This window comes from Pleurodeles waltl, chromosome 1_2, assembly GCF_031143425.1.
Source record: "Pleurodeles waltl isolate 20211129_DDA chromosome 1_2, aPleWal1.hap1.20221129, whole genome shotgun sequence".
In the NCBI taxonomy this organism is placed as follows: Eukaryota; Metazoa; Chordata; class Amphibia; order Caudata; family Salamandridae; genus Pleurodeles; species Pleurodeles waltl.
The window spans coordinates 883,211,486-883,228,114 of record NC_090437.1 but is presented as its reverse complement, the minus strand read 5'-3'; the positions used below and the strand labels follow the sequence as shown (position 1 = coordinate 883,228,114).

General features: G+C 40.8%; 1 protein-coding gene across 2 annotated transcripts in view; it reads right to left on the bottom strand.

Moving 5' to 3' along the window:
- STOX2 (storkhead box 2) overlaps positions 1-16,629 on the bottom strand; it is a 410,255-nt gene that overhangs the window by 129,618 nt on the left and 264,008 nt on the right. The gene's annotated exons all lie outside the window — the stretch shown is intronic.

Here is a 16,629-nt window from a genome sequence, read left to right as displayed (position 1 = left end):
AGGTTAGTCAAGTGGTTCACGGCAGCAAATTCATGTCAACCTTCAGGTCACTGGTTCAGACGACTCGGGCCGTCGTTTTTCCGAGTCGCTAAAAAGAGTAACGCTGAGACGAGTGATAGCAAAGTATGTTAAAATGCAACGCAGCGCTAAGTATATGAACGAAAGAGTTGCCCCAGCACAGCCTGTACTTGGCGGATGTCAACCTTGCTTCAATAATATTCACCTTCCTAGAAAAAAAAAGCAACACGACTCCATAGACTTTCACTAGGTCACTCGCGTAGCAAACTTGTATCACCCCTTTGACCCATCAAAAACATATTTTCTCCATTTACTTTAATACCTTCCTAACCCCTCCAGGGACGTATTTACCAGTGGCACAGCAGTTGTAGTGGTACCGAGCCCAGAGATGATGGGTCGGCTGCACACCACCACAAAACGACTTTCTTTTACTATACAGCTTGAGATTAAATGGGTGATTTCCTTGCTTGTACTTGGGCATATGCTGCCCCTACTATGCCAATGCAGGCCTCACCCTCATGCGAGAGCCAATTACTTTGTAGATATGATAACCTATAGATTTACCCCACACGGGCAAAGTACCTGTAGAGAGATTTGACAACTCGGCTAGGGCAAAATGCTACATAACCCTGAGATTGAGGCATTCTGCTCGTTCCAGAAAGTCCAACCCGCGTAAAGTGGATGTATTTTACGAGTCAGCAACAATATGCTTACAATGTAACAATACATTCTATTTCAGTTGATCCTGTGCAACAATATTGCACACTAGTGAACCTCGTTCCCAAATCACCACAATCCTCATCTATAGCTCAAGGCACACAGCTAAAGTATCCCTTTGGGCTATGCACAACCAAACTCCTAGATTAACCCTTATGTTGAATGTTATGCACCAAGTCAACTGCATAGAAAAACTGAGATGGAAAAAAACACAGGAAGACACACATATCAGTCCACTGATAGAGCTTTCAATCTATCACAGACTTTACTCAAACTAGTAGATTAATTAATCCGTCTTTTGCTGCGTAGCAGTTTGGGCCTTCTCAGATTCTGTAACCAGTGTATTACCATCTTCATTGATAAATATTAAACATAAGGAAGCAATATAGCGCTACTGCTAAACACGAATACCTGCTGTGTCAGAAAAGGAGTACTTTTTAGGGTCGAATCTGCGTTACATGCGCTCACGCATGCGTATCGCAGCGAGACGCTTTAGTGTTTAGAAAAGGGCTCGGAGCCCTGTCAACATCATGTCAGTGTTTTTTATTGGTTCGTGGGCTTGCCTAATAAAATCTGCTTGCTTTCATTAGTCGAAGGCACGCATACGTCATGCCTTTTCCGGTGGCTAGCCCTCCTCGAGCGCAGCGACCAAGTACAGAAAACATGCGAGGCTCGCTGTTTTCCATTGGGCTTGTGGACTTCTTTTTCTCTAATTTACGAGCGCGATCTCGCTTGGGAGAAGTCGAGCGCTTTACATAGTTAATTTCACTTTTTTCGGGTTATGTACATAAATGCACTTTTGCCCGATAGGTGAAAAGTCGGGTTAGGAGTTTACAACGCGATCAGCTCTAACATGAGCAAACGCGAGACCCGTTGCATTGCAAATGCTTGTTTTGTTTGTTTTTACTCTATATATTTTCCCCAAGCCTAAGTTTTTCAACTGTATCCCACATCAGATGCTGCCTTTGCTTCCATACACATCAATTTCACATGCATGGACTCCCCTAGAGATCTGCACATGCAAAGATATTGGCTCCCACCATCGCTACCATAATCAGCATCTCCTTCACTGTAGGTGCGAACCACCTCTTCTAAAAAGATGGGCTTGCAAACTCGCTTTTTAATAAAGTGGATCTAGAACCCAGCATCCTAAACAATTAGCCTACCCTAACGTTGTCTGGAAAGGTAACTAGCTAGAAAGGTTGTAGGCGTTCTGTTTAAACCTGCAAATCTATACTCCTGTCTGGTTTCTACTCAGATATTAGATGGAGGCTACTCTGCTTGGCTTCTGAGGAGATTCCTTATAAATAAAGGACATGGTGTAATGTTAAATATGCTTGAACTCTCAACTGCCTTCAGTACACTGATCTAGAAAAACATACTGGACAGGCTGGCCAACCTGCATAGAAATCGGACAACTCACATAGGACAAAACATTACATAAACGTGAAATTGAGGCATTCTGCTCATTTCAGAAAGTCCACGTAATGTAAAGAAGACCATTCTAACGAGTCAGCAACATTTTAGCAATACACTTACAATGTAACAATATATTTTACTTCAGTTAATCCAGTGCAACAATGTTGTGCACCCTAAAACCTCGTTTCCAAGTCTCCACAATCATCATCTAAGTGTCGAGTCGCACAGCTAAAGTGCTCCTTTGGGTCAAGTGCAACCAAGTTCTTTCTGCTCCTTGGTTAACTCCTATTTTGAATGTTATGAACATAATCATTTTGGTCAGGCCGACCAACATGCCTCTTCTCCTTTTTAGGTTTCGCCTGCATGCGCATGCTTGCAAAATCTTTTGTGGATAACAAAAATAAATCTTAAGAGGGGCTTAGAATCCGACCCTTACTTACCTGAACTTCCACTGACTTAGTTCAACGTAGCTCCTATTTATATGCTTCTGATTGGTTTGCACATTGTCTACTTTTACTTCCTGCTCTCTCCTTTGACGTGCATGCATCTGACCAAGAACTCCTTCCGATCACTACTTACTGGCTTTTGCCTAGTGTGTTTCCACTGACACTGACCACATGCTTTGCAAGATACTTTTTAAACTTTTATAAATGCATTCTCTAGGAATGCACATGTCTGCTCTTGTATTACTTTCCTTGCTCACCCTCCCCTCCCACTGTACACCACCGCCCCCCCAAAACCCCCCTGGCTCTTTCATCTGCCAAACCTCTTTGACAGTTTCATATAGCACAAACTGGACACAACGATATTGGATCGCTTTACATGAACACCAGTTACACTACAGATGGGAACATAAATGTACATATTTACATTGTCATTTAACCATAATCCCAGGATGATGAGCCTCTGCCAAGACTCAAATCGGTCTCCAGCTTCAAGTCGGCCACTCTAGCCATTACGTCACATCCTCTCCCCTGTGTTTTGCACTGTGTTGGAAGTCCGTTAACAAGGCCTGTCTAGTTTCACTTGGTTCTCTAGCGCCACAAGGTCGCACAAATGGCAAAAGCGGTGTGCCAATATGTGTTTGCTAGCATACACAGTACAGCGCAGTAGTGCAGAACCTATAGCATTGACAAATGGATGTAAAACAAAGTCACATTTTTAACATAGATTGAAAAGTGTTCCGATATTGAAATAGTTGTCTACTGTGAACTTTAAGATTTAGCTAGCACTATTTGTGTTTTGGCCTGCACTAGACGTTTTGCATTTTATTCAATTGCTTTTAACACAACCCCCCATGCCTCTTGTGCCTCTTTCGCATGCCAGAATTGTTTTGAAGTTTTATATAGCGCGAACTGGACCCAACTGTATTGGAGCACTTTACATAGACACCAGTTAAATTACAGATGGGCACATTCGTTTTCATTGTCATTTAACCAGAATCCTAGAATGTTGAGCCTCCGCCGAGACTCGAACCAGTCTCCAGCTTCAAGGCGGGCCACTCTAGCCATTATGCCACATCCTCTCCCCTATGTCTTCCACTGTGTTATACTTCCATTACTGAGGTCCCTCTAATTTCTCTTGGTTCTCTAGCACCACGAGGTCAAACTAATTGCAAAAGTGCTATGCTAATATGTGTTTGCTTGCATACACAGTACAGCACAGTAGTGCAGATCCTATAACTTTGACAAACTGATGTAAAACATACTCACATTTTCAACATAGATTGAAACACGGTCTGATATTGAAATAGTTGTCTATTGTGAACTTAAAAGATTTAGCTAGCACTATTAGTGTATTGGCCTATGTTAGAAGTTTTGCATTTTACTCAACTACTACTAAGCACCACCACTTCCCTTCTGGATCTTCTGTCTGCCACACTTGTTTTGCTGTTTCATATACCACAAACTGGACCCCACAGTATCATGAAAACCAGTCACATTACCAGAGGGCACATTTATTCACATTATGTCATTTAACCAGAATCCCAGGATGCTGAGCCTCCACTGAGACCTGAACCGGTCTCCAGCTTCAAAGTCGACCACTCTAGCCGTTACACCACATCCTCTCCCCGTGTGTTCCACCATGTTGCAGGCTTGGCCTAAAAATATGCTATGACCGAATTAAAGCTTGCCACGTATTTAAAGCTGATCACTTCATACTCTATTTTCTTTTTAACTTTAGCTATGTTACACACGGGTCAACTGCTGTCCACCATTTAAAAAAAAAAAAAATGACAAAGACAAAAGATTGTGCAAAGGCGAAACCTATTGGCTTTGCCAATGCTTGTTTTCAAGCAGAATTCAGTAAGACATATTGGGTCTTTTTTTTTTTTTTTTGCATCAGTATTACTGTTCCATGGGGTCGCATAGGGCTTCTACACCCCACATGGACTCAATCTATATTTAGCCCCCTCTTTTAGATCCTGGGAATTCTCTAGGTTGGATGTCAGTCCTGAGCTATGGAGATGACTCCCAGACATGTAGGAAAGTATATAAAACTGCCCAAAATTTGGTCTCAACTGGGCTGTAAGTTTAAGTGTACAGACTTTAGCGCACCAGGCAGCAAACTGGTTTGCATGATACAATTATGGCAAGAATCATTGAAATCCATTTATTTGTATTTACTGGCATTCCATATTACAACCGAAAATGACCGTCATCCTGTAAGATTATTAAATGGCGAATATAGTCCAGCAACCAATATGGCTCAAACAATAATATACCATTGTTGTGGTTAAACTGTTTGTTTTTGAAGTGATACTGTCCTTCAGCTTTAAAAAAAATGTGGACTATATGAAGGGAAAGGTCGGTTCATGGTAAGTAGTTCAAATACAAAAACACAAAAACAATTATTAAACATGAAGACACCAGCACTATATTGTTGGAATAGGATGTTTTAATCTTCCGTAGTTTTGTAGAGAACTCATTCCTTGTTGGTGAGGGGGACTGTTATTGAAGACAGTGTGTGGGGTTTAGTGCAGAGTTTATGCTTTCTATTAACATGGTTGAAAACAGGCACATGATTTGAAAGTGATGTGCCAAGCAGTTTACCTTTTGCACTTATTCGTTTTGACCGTGCTGGTAAACCACGAGTCTCATCAGGAATATGCTTGATCATGGATCCTTGTAAAATATAACAAAATATAGGGCTGCAAGGGTTCGTGGTGATAGTACTCACGTGAGAGGGGGCATACCTGGTGCTTTTTCAAAAGTAGCTTATGAACACAGTTTTCTTTGTAGAGAGAGAAAGGCACAGATGTATGGTGTGGTAATGAGTTTTGTTTGGATTTTGTGCATACTTGGGTGCATTAAACCTGCATGCAACTAAATTACTTCACAATCAAAATTATACATTAGAGCTCCATGCCTATGGGTGCCACTAAATTAGGTTAGGGGTGTACATGGTCCCTACCTTCACCATCCCTCCCACTGTACCAACTGTTTGGACAAGATGGTGCTGGGGGACATACCTCTGAGACACCAGTAGGTTAAGGTCAGCCTTGCTTATGGCTGGCATTAGTTTTGGTCAGGGCAGAATAGGTGACTGGGTGTCCGGCATGAGATTCGTGATATCACTGCACCTAGTCTTGAGATGATGCACTTTTTAATAAATTAATGTCATCTTGATCACGGACGTTTTCAACCCATTACCCAGCCCACCTTGGTGCCACAGACGAGGATTTCATTGTGAAAACTTCTCCTTACCAACCCTCAATTTCATCAGCACATTGTAAACAATAGTTTGTTTTGTAAAGCAGGTTGGAGGGATGTTGTTTCTATTGTAGCAGGAATGCAGTTGATAATTTATCACTAGAGGGGAAGAGGAGTGGGAAGTGCTTTCTAAGTAATCTTTGCTCCAAAATTCTTGCCACAGGCTACACCTGAAAGCACTGAAGTTTTAATGTGCACATTTTCATTCTCTGTGTATATATCTCCTCAGGGGTTGGATGGAAAGATTGAGACACCGTGTAGGGCACAGGGCTGTGGCTCCTAACTTAACTGCAAGTCACAGGACCCCTCATTATCTGGGAATAAAGGGGAATGTCTTTAAGAACCGGTCTGTTTTTTAGTAGGTGGCCCAGGATAGTCCCAGAGTGAATAGTTAAGCAGGTGGTGTTGCCTTTGTGTGAAGGGATAGAATGCAATTGTAGGATTGAGTAAATAGTTCCAGAGCAGAACTGGTTGGGACAGAATTTGCTGATTCACAATTTACCCTGGTGCAGAACCCCTCATTCCCACTGCACATAAAATCCAACTGCTTGTCTTGACAAAGTATTGAAAGCAAGGGAACATATATTGTTGGTTAGCTATTTCCTTCCCCGGTTACTAGAAAAAAGATAGTCAAATGGAAAAATGCATGACTGACCTACAAGGATTTGGCTGGCAAGGATTATGAATGTTCTCATTCAAAATAGACGGGTAAATTCTGGTTATCTCTCTCAAAGTGTATATCAGGCCCTTCTTAAATATCAGAGTTTCAAATGGACCTCTGAGGGAAACATATGCCTGTGCAGACCACATAGATATGGAACAAGTGCTCTATCACTACCAGTGTTGCTCCTGTTTTTGCATCTTTTAACTGCTGAAGACTCATCTGTTCTATGACAGCATTTTAGTTTTTCTAACTCCAAGAGACCAAACTGTGCTCTTCACAAGTGTCCTTTAGTGTACTCTGGTTCTTACCGCTCCAACAATGGAGTCAACTGTTATTTAGTATTCGCCGACAGGTGCTCTGGTGGTCCTTAAGAAATACAGTTGGTGGTCTCATTAACTTACCACCTTTAGCTTTTCAGAGGAGGACTAATGCACAAGGGTAGGGCATTACAGACACCCATGGGACTTACAGAACAGCCTCAAAGTTATGGAAATGCATCATTGAATATAAGATGTGACCTTCTCTAATATATACATGTGCATTACATACTACAAGTGTCTAATGAGCAAATATCTTCATAGTTCTGCAAAATAGTACAGTCACGCAAATAAGCTTCTACAGAGCTCTGAGTCTGCCTTGTGACAGAGGGAGGTCCATGCTCTCTTCCCAGAATCTTTTAGTCATACTTGTTGCATTGATATGCTTACAGTTAAAGAAGCACTTTCCTTGGGATTTTGTGCTGTATGTTTTGTGTGTGTGTATATATATATCTATATGTATATATATATATACACACACACACACACTGGCTAACTCACTCATACATTCTAAATCTAGATTTCTTGTAAATCATACACCCCTACTCAGACTTAATGCACTGCAGCAATACTGGCTGTCACACACAGTGAAGGTGTCAATGTAAAGTTCTGTTGACAACTGACTTTTTATTTTTTTGCTAACAACTGTCAGGCCCATCCTAGGACAACGCAGTACTACGTAGCCACGATTAAAGAGGCATGCGATTGACCCAATAACCCTCAAATATAGTCAATGGCAGCTTGTCTACAGCAGCAAAATCACTGTACTGACGCCGATAGCTGGCCACAAGTTTGCCCATGCAGTTTGTTTTAGACAGCACTTTCTTATACTGGTTTAACAAAATGAACACACAATAACACACTTCAGGAAGGGGCCTGAATGATCTCTACGGCTTAACACCTTGTACTCATTTATTTTGTATTAAAAGAACATACAGAATTATTTACTTGGACTGACATGGCATGAAATAACCCTGTTGCTAAAATCCTGCAGAAACCTTAGTGTTCACAATGCTCTGCCGGGTCTAAACAATTACCCCTTTGACTGCATCGGAGACGAAAAGGGGTAGTTACTGCCTTGAAATTTAATTATGCTTTTCTCAGTTTTGAGGGAGAGCTCATATCACAGCATTCTTATGGATATAGACAGCAATCCGCAAGCATTGCTAGAGGGATGGCGTTGGAAGTGTTTAGTGATCATTATATTAAAATCAACAAACACAAATCTGCAAGTGCTCAGATGAGCACTCCTTGGTGAAATGTTGGAAGTGATGAGACTGCTATAGGGCTGAAAGTGCATTAGAGGGGATTGTGCCCTTGTGACAGGCCATATAGCCCTCTCAGTTCCATCTCTACCTCAACCCTCCCCTGAACTCATCTCTGTATTTCTCGTCACCTCATTTCCAGCTCTCCCAGTTGCTCTATAACCTATACATCTACCTTCTGTCCTCATCTTGGTGCTTAGACAGACTGTCAGAACCCAAAATATAGTGGGACAAAATATCGCGTCAAGAATATCAAGGATAAAAATACAGTGATGGTAAGCTTCTATAGGTAAGTAAAGTTTTACTATCTAACTCCACATATGTGTACCTTGATGACATATATGTCTTCAAGGTATGTAGATGTGGAGTTAAGAATATTAAATCTATACTTACATATTTGCACTTACCTTCTCAATATTTTTGTTATCGATATTTTTAACAGGATATTCTATCCACACAATATTTTTGATTCCGATATTCTGTAAGTGAGCCCCTCCTCATCTCCAGTACAGTGTCATTCGTTCACCTCCCAGTTTACTTCCACATATTTCATTCTCTCAGCTCTATTTTTTCCAGTATTCCCTTTCAAATCCATCCATAACTCTGCCCTCCTTATCCATAAATCGTAGCTTCTCTTTCACTTTCATCTCTGTTTGACTCACGTTCTTTTATTTTTCACTGACTGCCACTCACCTCCTTTTCCTGTTCTCTGATTTTCTCACCAGTATTTTTCTTGAATCTTTATCTCTTCTAGTTTCCATCACCTCTTCCTCTTATTGGCTTGCCTTCTTTTTCCAGTTCTCTTCCTTAGTTTTCTTGTCTCACTCTCTCCTATTTCCCCTCAAGAATGATCATTTCCAGATCCTTTATGCTCCTTATAATTTCCAACGACTATCTCATGCAAAATTATCTTCATTACCTTATCATCCTGTTTTCTTTCCTCTATATCGCTATCTCCTGTCACCTCAGCTAAAAACCCATCTTCCCAAGACTTGTGTTTAGTCTCTGTCCACTCTGCTTTATATATTTATGTTCCTCTCCATCTCTATGACTTTCCCCTCTTGTTCTTTCCCATATTCTTCCAGTCTGCCTTCATTACTTTATCTCACTATTTCGTTTGTCTGTCTCTTCTTCAATTACCATTTCAATATAAAAAATGTTTTTGCGGCTAGTGTAGACCTGCAATATATAGAGCCTGTCAAAGAAAGACTAGATGTTAGCTGCTGGTTCCAAAAAAGTAATCACTGGAGGAAAATAACAACTTAGGTAGGAAAAAAGTGTTTCTTTTTCTCCTCCCAACCCAAATTTCTACTATAAATACTTAAGAAAATCCAACAATTTCTCACGTGGGATAATTCCATGTGCCAGGATTAGAACATCTTCTTACAGGTCCTTCAAAACACGTCTCTTGGTCTCTCCATTTACTTACAGGGCGCAAGGGTGAAAAAGCCTTAAGTCGTTATACAGCTTAATATCTGAAGTTTCACATTCAGGCAATGATGGGAAAATTCGCCCTTTTCCAATTGTGATCCATTTACAATTGAAAAATCTCCACATTTCCTAATATTATCCCTACAAGATTTCCACCACGTGCTTGTTTATGTTATGGATATCACTCTTGACTCTGGGTTACAGCATCCAGAGTACCTTAACACTTAATTTAAAAATTAAAGGGATTACTTTGAGCCATGTTTATACTAAACTGTGACCCAGATATTTAAACTCATTATGTTAACCGAGGAGCGACTCGTGAGTTTACTGTGCCGAATGCCAATGTAAAAGCGAATTGTGTCAATGTGGGGAAGTGCGGAGCAAAACAATCTGCCCTAAATTAGCTTAGATAACGTTGCGGCACAACGCAGGCCAAAAAACTGTTTACATTTGGTTTCCACTGACAGCATTTGGCCCAGCAACAGAGAGAAGTGGAAGCTTTCCAAATAAAAGTTAGAAATTGCAGGGTACAGTTTGATGAGTCAGTGTCACAGCACTTGGCCTCTTGTAACATGCACTGCAAAACTCAGGGAGAAGTAGCACACTTATTTTTACAACACACTATTGTACAATGTCCATAGATTTGCTTGCACTTTTTGCACGCAGGGTCATACATGCACTGGGATAAATATATCCCTACGCTACCAGCTGCAGGACCACACAGCAATACTACTAGTTTTCAGTTGCTTGCAAGAATACTTTATATCCGTTTTGCCCATGGTACAAGAAAATACCTGATGCAAAGTAGGACTGACAGTAACTCACGCCTACAGTAATAATTACTCCTGAAGCCAATTAAATGTGACAAATCACTGTTGCGTCAAATTTAAATACAGAAATAATCTCACTGCATGGGAGTACAGCGAAGCTCCCATTTAGGACCACCTGGCAATGAACAACACCTACTTATGGAAAGGTGGCCTACCTGAGCCCCTGAATTATATTCCTCTGTTGCTTTGAAGAACTTTGTAATTGTTTTAAAGTTATATGTGCGCTATTGTTAGTTTTGTGGTCGGGCATTTAGTATCTGTTTTAATGTATCCTTAATATATGGCTAGCTTGTAAAGATGAAAAAAAAAAAATCACAAAATTGAATACAGTCCCAAGGTAGCCGCCCTAAATAAAGCCCAACCCTTAAAAATTTATATGTTTACTAACCGAGGATATGTTTAATATACATTTGATGAAAGTCAAGAATTTATAAATAATATGAGTGGTGAAATCTAACCGTACACAATGTCACAGCTGATGTTTCATGTGTGCGAGTATCTAGCATAAATGTATTTATTTGGGTCTCAAATGGACTGGGCCCAATGAGTACCAAATTCTAACTGCAAAAATCCTACTAACAAAACTTATACCATACCGCATGCCATATCTTGTTAGCCGAGGGATCCTTAATGTTGGTTCAGAAAGGCTGGATCCATGTCAGAATTGTTGGGTAGCCACTTACAATACATTTACCTTTAAGTAAATCTAAATGGAAATGCATGTAGTCAGTGCTTGGAATGAAAACGTGGCGTGGATCTGATCATCATGAACCTATGTTGGACATTGCTGTATTAGTTGTACTGTGACTGCGACATAGGACCTCGTAAGGAACTGAGAAAACCCCAAATAGTACAGAATTATGGTTGCAGGAGTGTTCAAAGTAAGGCAAACATGATTTTAAAGATTTGCATTCAAGTGTGTGTGTATTTGCAACGTTGTAGTGCTCAGAACTACAAATATTTATTTAAACAGTTTGTGACCTTTGCAGGATGCAAAGCTGACAAAGGTTAATATAAATATGAGCAAAAAGAGTCTGTGTGCTGCAATGAGAAGTGTTTCTACTGTAGTACATGGCCTTGGGCAACTACTTACTATTCTTTCCAGACGTTTTCACTTCTGATGGGGTTGGACTTAGAGCAAGGTGGAAAGAAAAGAATGCGGTCGCCGAGTCGTGGCTATTTTGTTTCCCACCGTCTTTCACGCCTTTGTTTCCTGAAGCATGATTTCCACATCTCTGGGGAGTGGGTCATCCAGCTACCAGGATTGGGTCAGGAAAATGACACTGTGCTCAGCAAAATTAGGGAACTTTGCATTTCTTTGTGCAGTGCGAAGTACCCCAATTGATTTGGCCAGGCCTATGTACATTTACAGAGAAGGCCTCCGGATTTCTGGAAGTCAAGAAGATCTGTTTCTTTCCACTGAGGTTTTCTGTAACAGGCACCCAAAGATATCAAAGTTTGCAAACCCATGACCAGGTACCTATTTCACTCCTAAATAATTCTCAGTTCAGCATGAATTACATGCTCTTTCTCCTTCTTTGTCTGACTCAAAGTTCTCTGATTATAACCCTAGAATGGGGTCTCACTCCAGGAAGCTTATCCTATTGGTACCAATTCCTTATATGAACAAACTGCCATGTGCTCCACCTGGCACCACTAGTACATTTTGTAAGAAGAGTGGTCATTGTCCTGTATCATTGCCATACATCAAAAACTCACTTTATGCTGCAGTGAAGAAATTGTGCGACTTTCATATCTTAAACATCTTGTTTTGCTTGTGAAATAAATGCAACCACATTTAAATATGTGTGAATGGGATTTCAACTCGTTGGTTGGGTTTTACATCCGATTAAGCTCCTTGCTTTCTCATTGTTAGTTTAACTTAATATATTAAACATGAAAATAAATTAGATCAATTCCAGAAAGTACCACACCTGATCAAAGGTCAGCTGATGATAGAACACAATAGAAAATAATGAGACTCATCAATTTCTCCACATTTAAAACAGATGTAATGACATGGTCGATAGTAAAGGACAATTGGATTAAACTATGCTAAAGTATTACTTTCAAAGCAAAATTTATATGAACACCACATGCTGCAAACTTCAAAGTAGCGCCCTGCCAACTTAGAGCCACAAAATGAAAAAAACCAATTTAGATACGAGGCATAGGCACAAAATAGGAGGCAAGTGCAAGAGTATAGGTGCTCTTAACAGCCATGTAGGGGACCCGAGAAGGGAAGGGAAGAGGCCAACTAAAAGAAAAAGAATGTGGAGTTGGCAGTGGGAACACATTCAAAAACAATCTTTCCCTCTGGATCTCACTATAGTTGGCTTTGAGACTAGGTCTTGTTCTTTCTGCATGGTGTTGAGGTACTCCAGGTGTTGTTGGATAGGCTGTATTTCCTCTCCATCTCCGTGAGTAAGAGTTAAGAAGGACTGGTGGAATTCACTAAGTTATATTTAATTGAATGTACACAAAACAAAGTAGAAATATTGAGCACTAGGTAGCTACCAGGGAGCGCTATGGAGAACTGCTCAGCTTTAGTTTGCCTACTATAAAAACTTTCTGAACTGGTATTGGACCCCTCCACACTTTTCAAAGTGAAAATTCAACAGCTTCCCGTCCCTCGATGAGGCAAGTGATACTGCAAGATGCCTCCAACATCCCAGGAGAAAAGCTACCTCGGATGAGATGGATTTTTTCAAATTTATATATCCTTCGGCACTGGCGGTTACCCATGTGATAAAACATGGAGAATAGTTGGCAGAATTCTAACACACAGCCATGTACAAGCAAATTATTGATTGGATTCAGGACCGTAGTTGAGCTCATCTGGTCCCCTTTCTTGAACGGACTTTCTGACTCTAGGTCTTAGCCTTGTGATTTCAGTGTACTGTAACAAGCTCTTGACACAGCCCACCACACTCATTGGAATATCAATGACTCAAAGCAGGAAATCAGAACACAGCCCTGCTGCATTTAATTACCATCTCTGCTATTCCCCCTTTTCTCAGATTGTGCTATCACTCTATGTGAGCCACTGGTGATGTGTTTAGATTTCCCTGGGCGCTTCCCAACATGCTAGAGAAGGACTATTTAGGATGAATGCCTCCAATTATTATAATGTAAGGACCACTACAAAATGCTCCAAACCCCCGCACCTACCCCGTTTCCCCTGTGGAAACGTGTGCAAGTTTAGGGTTCACAAGTTAGACTAAAGACTTGCATAATGACTACACTTTCCCTTGTTAACTGCCTACCAAATAATCCACTGACTGAGGTTCTTTGGGGTTCAGACAAGGCTTCGGGACTAGAATGTAAGTTATCAATTGCTGATTCTTTTAATTTGCAAACGAAGGATCAAAAGAATGTCTGAAGGGGCTCAATGAAGGATACAGATGTTGCCTCTTGTTCAGTGATCAGCAAATGCATGTTAAGAGTTGGGCTATAAAGGTGTAGGAAAGGAGGAGAAAATATAAGGTACATGGTCACAAGAGATTTGTAAACGTGGATTATACTGTGGGTTGAAGGTTTAAGATGTGAATCACAAATAGTTGGGTTAAAACAGAAGAGAAACTTGAAAATAAACAGAATGTTAACTAAATGAGTACCTCGGAGGGCATTATTTAAACATAGGACATGTTCCAGTGCGTGAATTGAAATCTTACAGAGCTGTTGTATCAATGCAAAGTGGCAAAAGCAGCAATTCCATTTCTCATCCCAATGTGCAATAGTCATGCTTGTATGTCAAATGACATTTACTGAGGCGTAAAGTAATACATTAAGAACGTGTAGTCACTCCTGCATAGGCCTTGGGAAACTTTGCATTGCTACCAATGCACGTGGTAGTCTTTCACTTCACAGCCCACATAACCTCAACAAACTGCATTATTATCGGCGAGTTTCTTTTTATTGTTGACTATCACCACCTAAACATGGCAGACATATGCTTGCAATACAAAATGTAAATGCAGCGCTTTCATTGCCCTAGTGCCAAACATATCAATGTATTGAAATGCATAGAAACATAGGCACTGGAAGAGTTAAAAGTAATATGTGCATATCATATTAATGGAACTGCATGGGTGCATCCTAACAAACACTTTTACATTTTAATATAGATTACACGTGAATATGGTTCTGCATGGGTGCAAAGAAAAGGTACTATACTGACTTAGGATAACTGTAGCCTGAAGACATGGTTTAAACACACATATAATACTAAAACAAATGAAAAAGAAAGAATAGAACGAAAAAGAACACTAGCAAAGTAAAGTATATGCCCACCCGCCCTAACTGTGAAGGAGACAGATGAGAACATGTGTTAAGAAAAAAAAATGCAATCACTCACTCGCAATGGATGAAGCGGGTGGACCTATTAGCTTTGGCTAAATGTTACGGTGATTAGAGTTAAAATGTGAATCAGGGGAGAAAAAATGTGAATTACAGCTGAATAAACCAATGGACGAAGAGGACTGACCCAAAGACCCTCTATGTATGTATATGGAGTTTTCATTTATGATTTTTTATTACATGAGGATGTCAAACACCTAAAGTTGCCTCTAGACTGCGCTCCAAAATAACTAGTGTAAATCAGAGCCCACTGGGTGATCTTATTTTTACTAATCCTGGGAGAACACCAATCATTGCAGACATTTTGGTCTACGAAAAAAAACCTTGTTTTGTGTACTCACAAGCTGCTCTCTATGAATTCACCCCACATGAAAATAATATCAAGTGGTAACACTCTAAACAAAGGAAATCTATGCTAAAATATTCACTGAACCAAGGGGCTTTCAAAAACAAGATAACAAAACTCATTTTCACTGTTCAAGCAGGAGAATGGAAAAGCGCCCCCCCCAACATGGGGGGAGTGCGGCCCCTTAGGGGTCGGGGACCTGGCCCTCCCACTAGTTGTGTGCGGGCTGGCCTGCGGCTTCCGCTCGCACGCCTCGCGAGGCGTGCAAGCGGAAGTAGTGCCGCATCAAGGATGTTTTGGTCGGCGACGGTGCCGGACCGGTTTGGGCCGCCGTGAGCCAGTGGGGGGCATAAAAGCAACCCCCCCCCGAAGGCTCGGCCTTCTTCTTCCTGGCGCGGCGGCCTGAATGGACAGGCCTGTTTTTGACTTCGCTGATGTCGTGGAACTTCGCTGCTTCGTGGAACTTCGACTTTATCCAGGCTTCGGCAGGTCTTTGGGCGCAGGGGAGCGGTGTTGCACACGCGTGTTTTGGGCATTCTGCTTTGAAGCGAGGTGAGTGTGCGCACGGAGGCTGGACTCCGTTTTTAGGAGTGTTTGTTGGTCTGTGCGCGCTCTCACCTGCTAGGGGTTTCCCCCTTTCCGGCTGTAATTTAAAATTAAGGTGAGTGGGCGTACGGTATCGGGGCTCCAATTTTGGGAGTGTTACAAAGGAAATCTATGCTAAAATATTCACTGAACCAAGGGGCTTTCAAAAACAAGATAACAAAACTAATTTTCACTGTTCAAGCAGGAGAATAGGTTACTGCTCTGCAGGCCTCCAGAAAAGGTTCAAGTAGCAAAATTAGAACACTATTGGCCCTGCGCCAAACAGACCGAGCACTTTTATGGATGGATCCACCTTCTATATTAAAACTCTATTCTCCTAGCAAGAAGCCAGGAGTCTCGATCAGTAATACAGACTGTAGTGTGGGCTCTTGGCCACAACAGACTATACACATTTGTAACTATTTGATTTTCAACTTCTGTTCTTGCATCTTGTAAATTATAGGGTAATATGTCTTTCAATGCTGGACCTGATGATGGCCTTGCCACGTAAACTGCCCTATTCGATGTAAAATCAGCATTTGATTCTCATAAGCGTGTAAACTTAAAAATATATATATTTCTGCTTCCAATATACTGTGATAACATAACTGTATTTACTCAAAGGTAGCTCTCTCATTTATTGATAATGGGCTCTTACCTCCCTCTTTATTGGATCCTGTACTGATTTATCAAATATTCTTTAAAATGTATGCACTTTTAGAACATACAAACTTTTTTTTATATACATAACTTCTCTTTTGCACGTCTTATTCCAATAGTAAGTTCTTATTTGAATAATATTCATCTGTTAAAGTTCCAGGACACGTGGGATAACTTTCCACAATAGGTCAACTAAAAAAACAAACTGAAGTACCAAACTGAATCAGAATTATTGCCACGTTTGTTTTTATTGTTGCTTTTTGAAGTTTAAAACATCCTAGAGCCAGCCCTAGCTAGTATTTCAG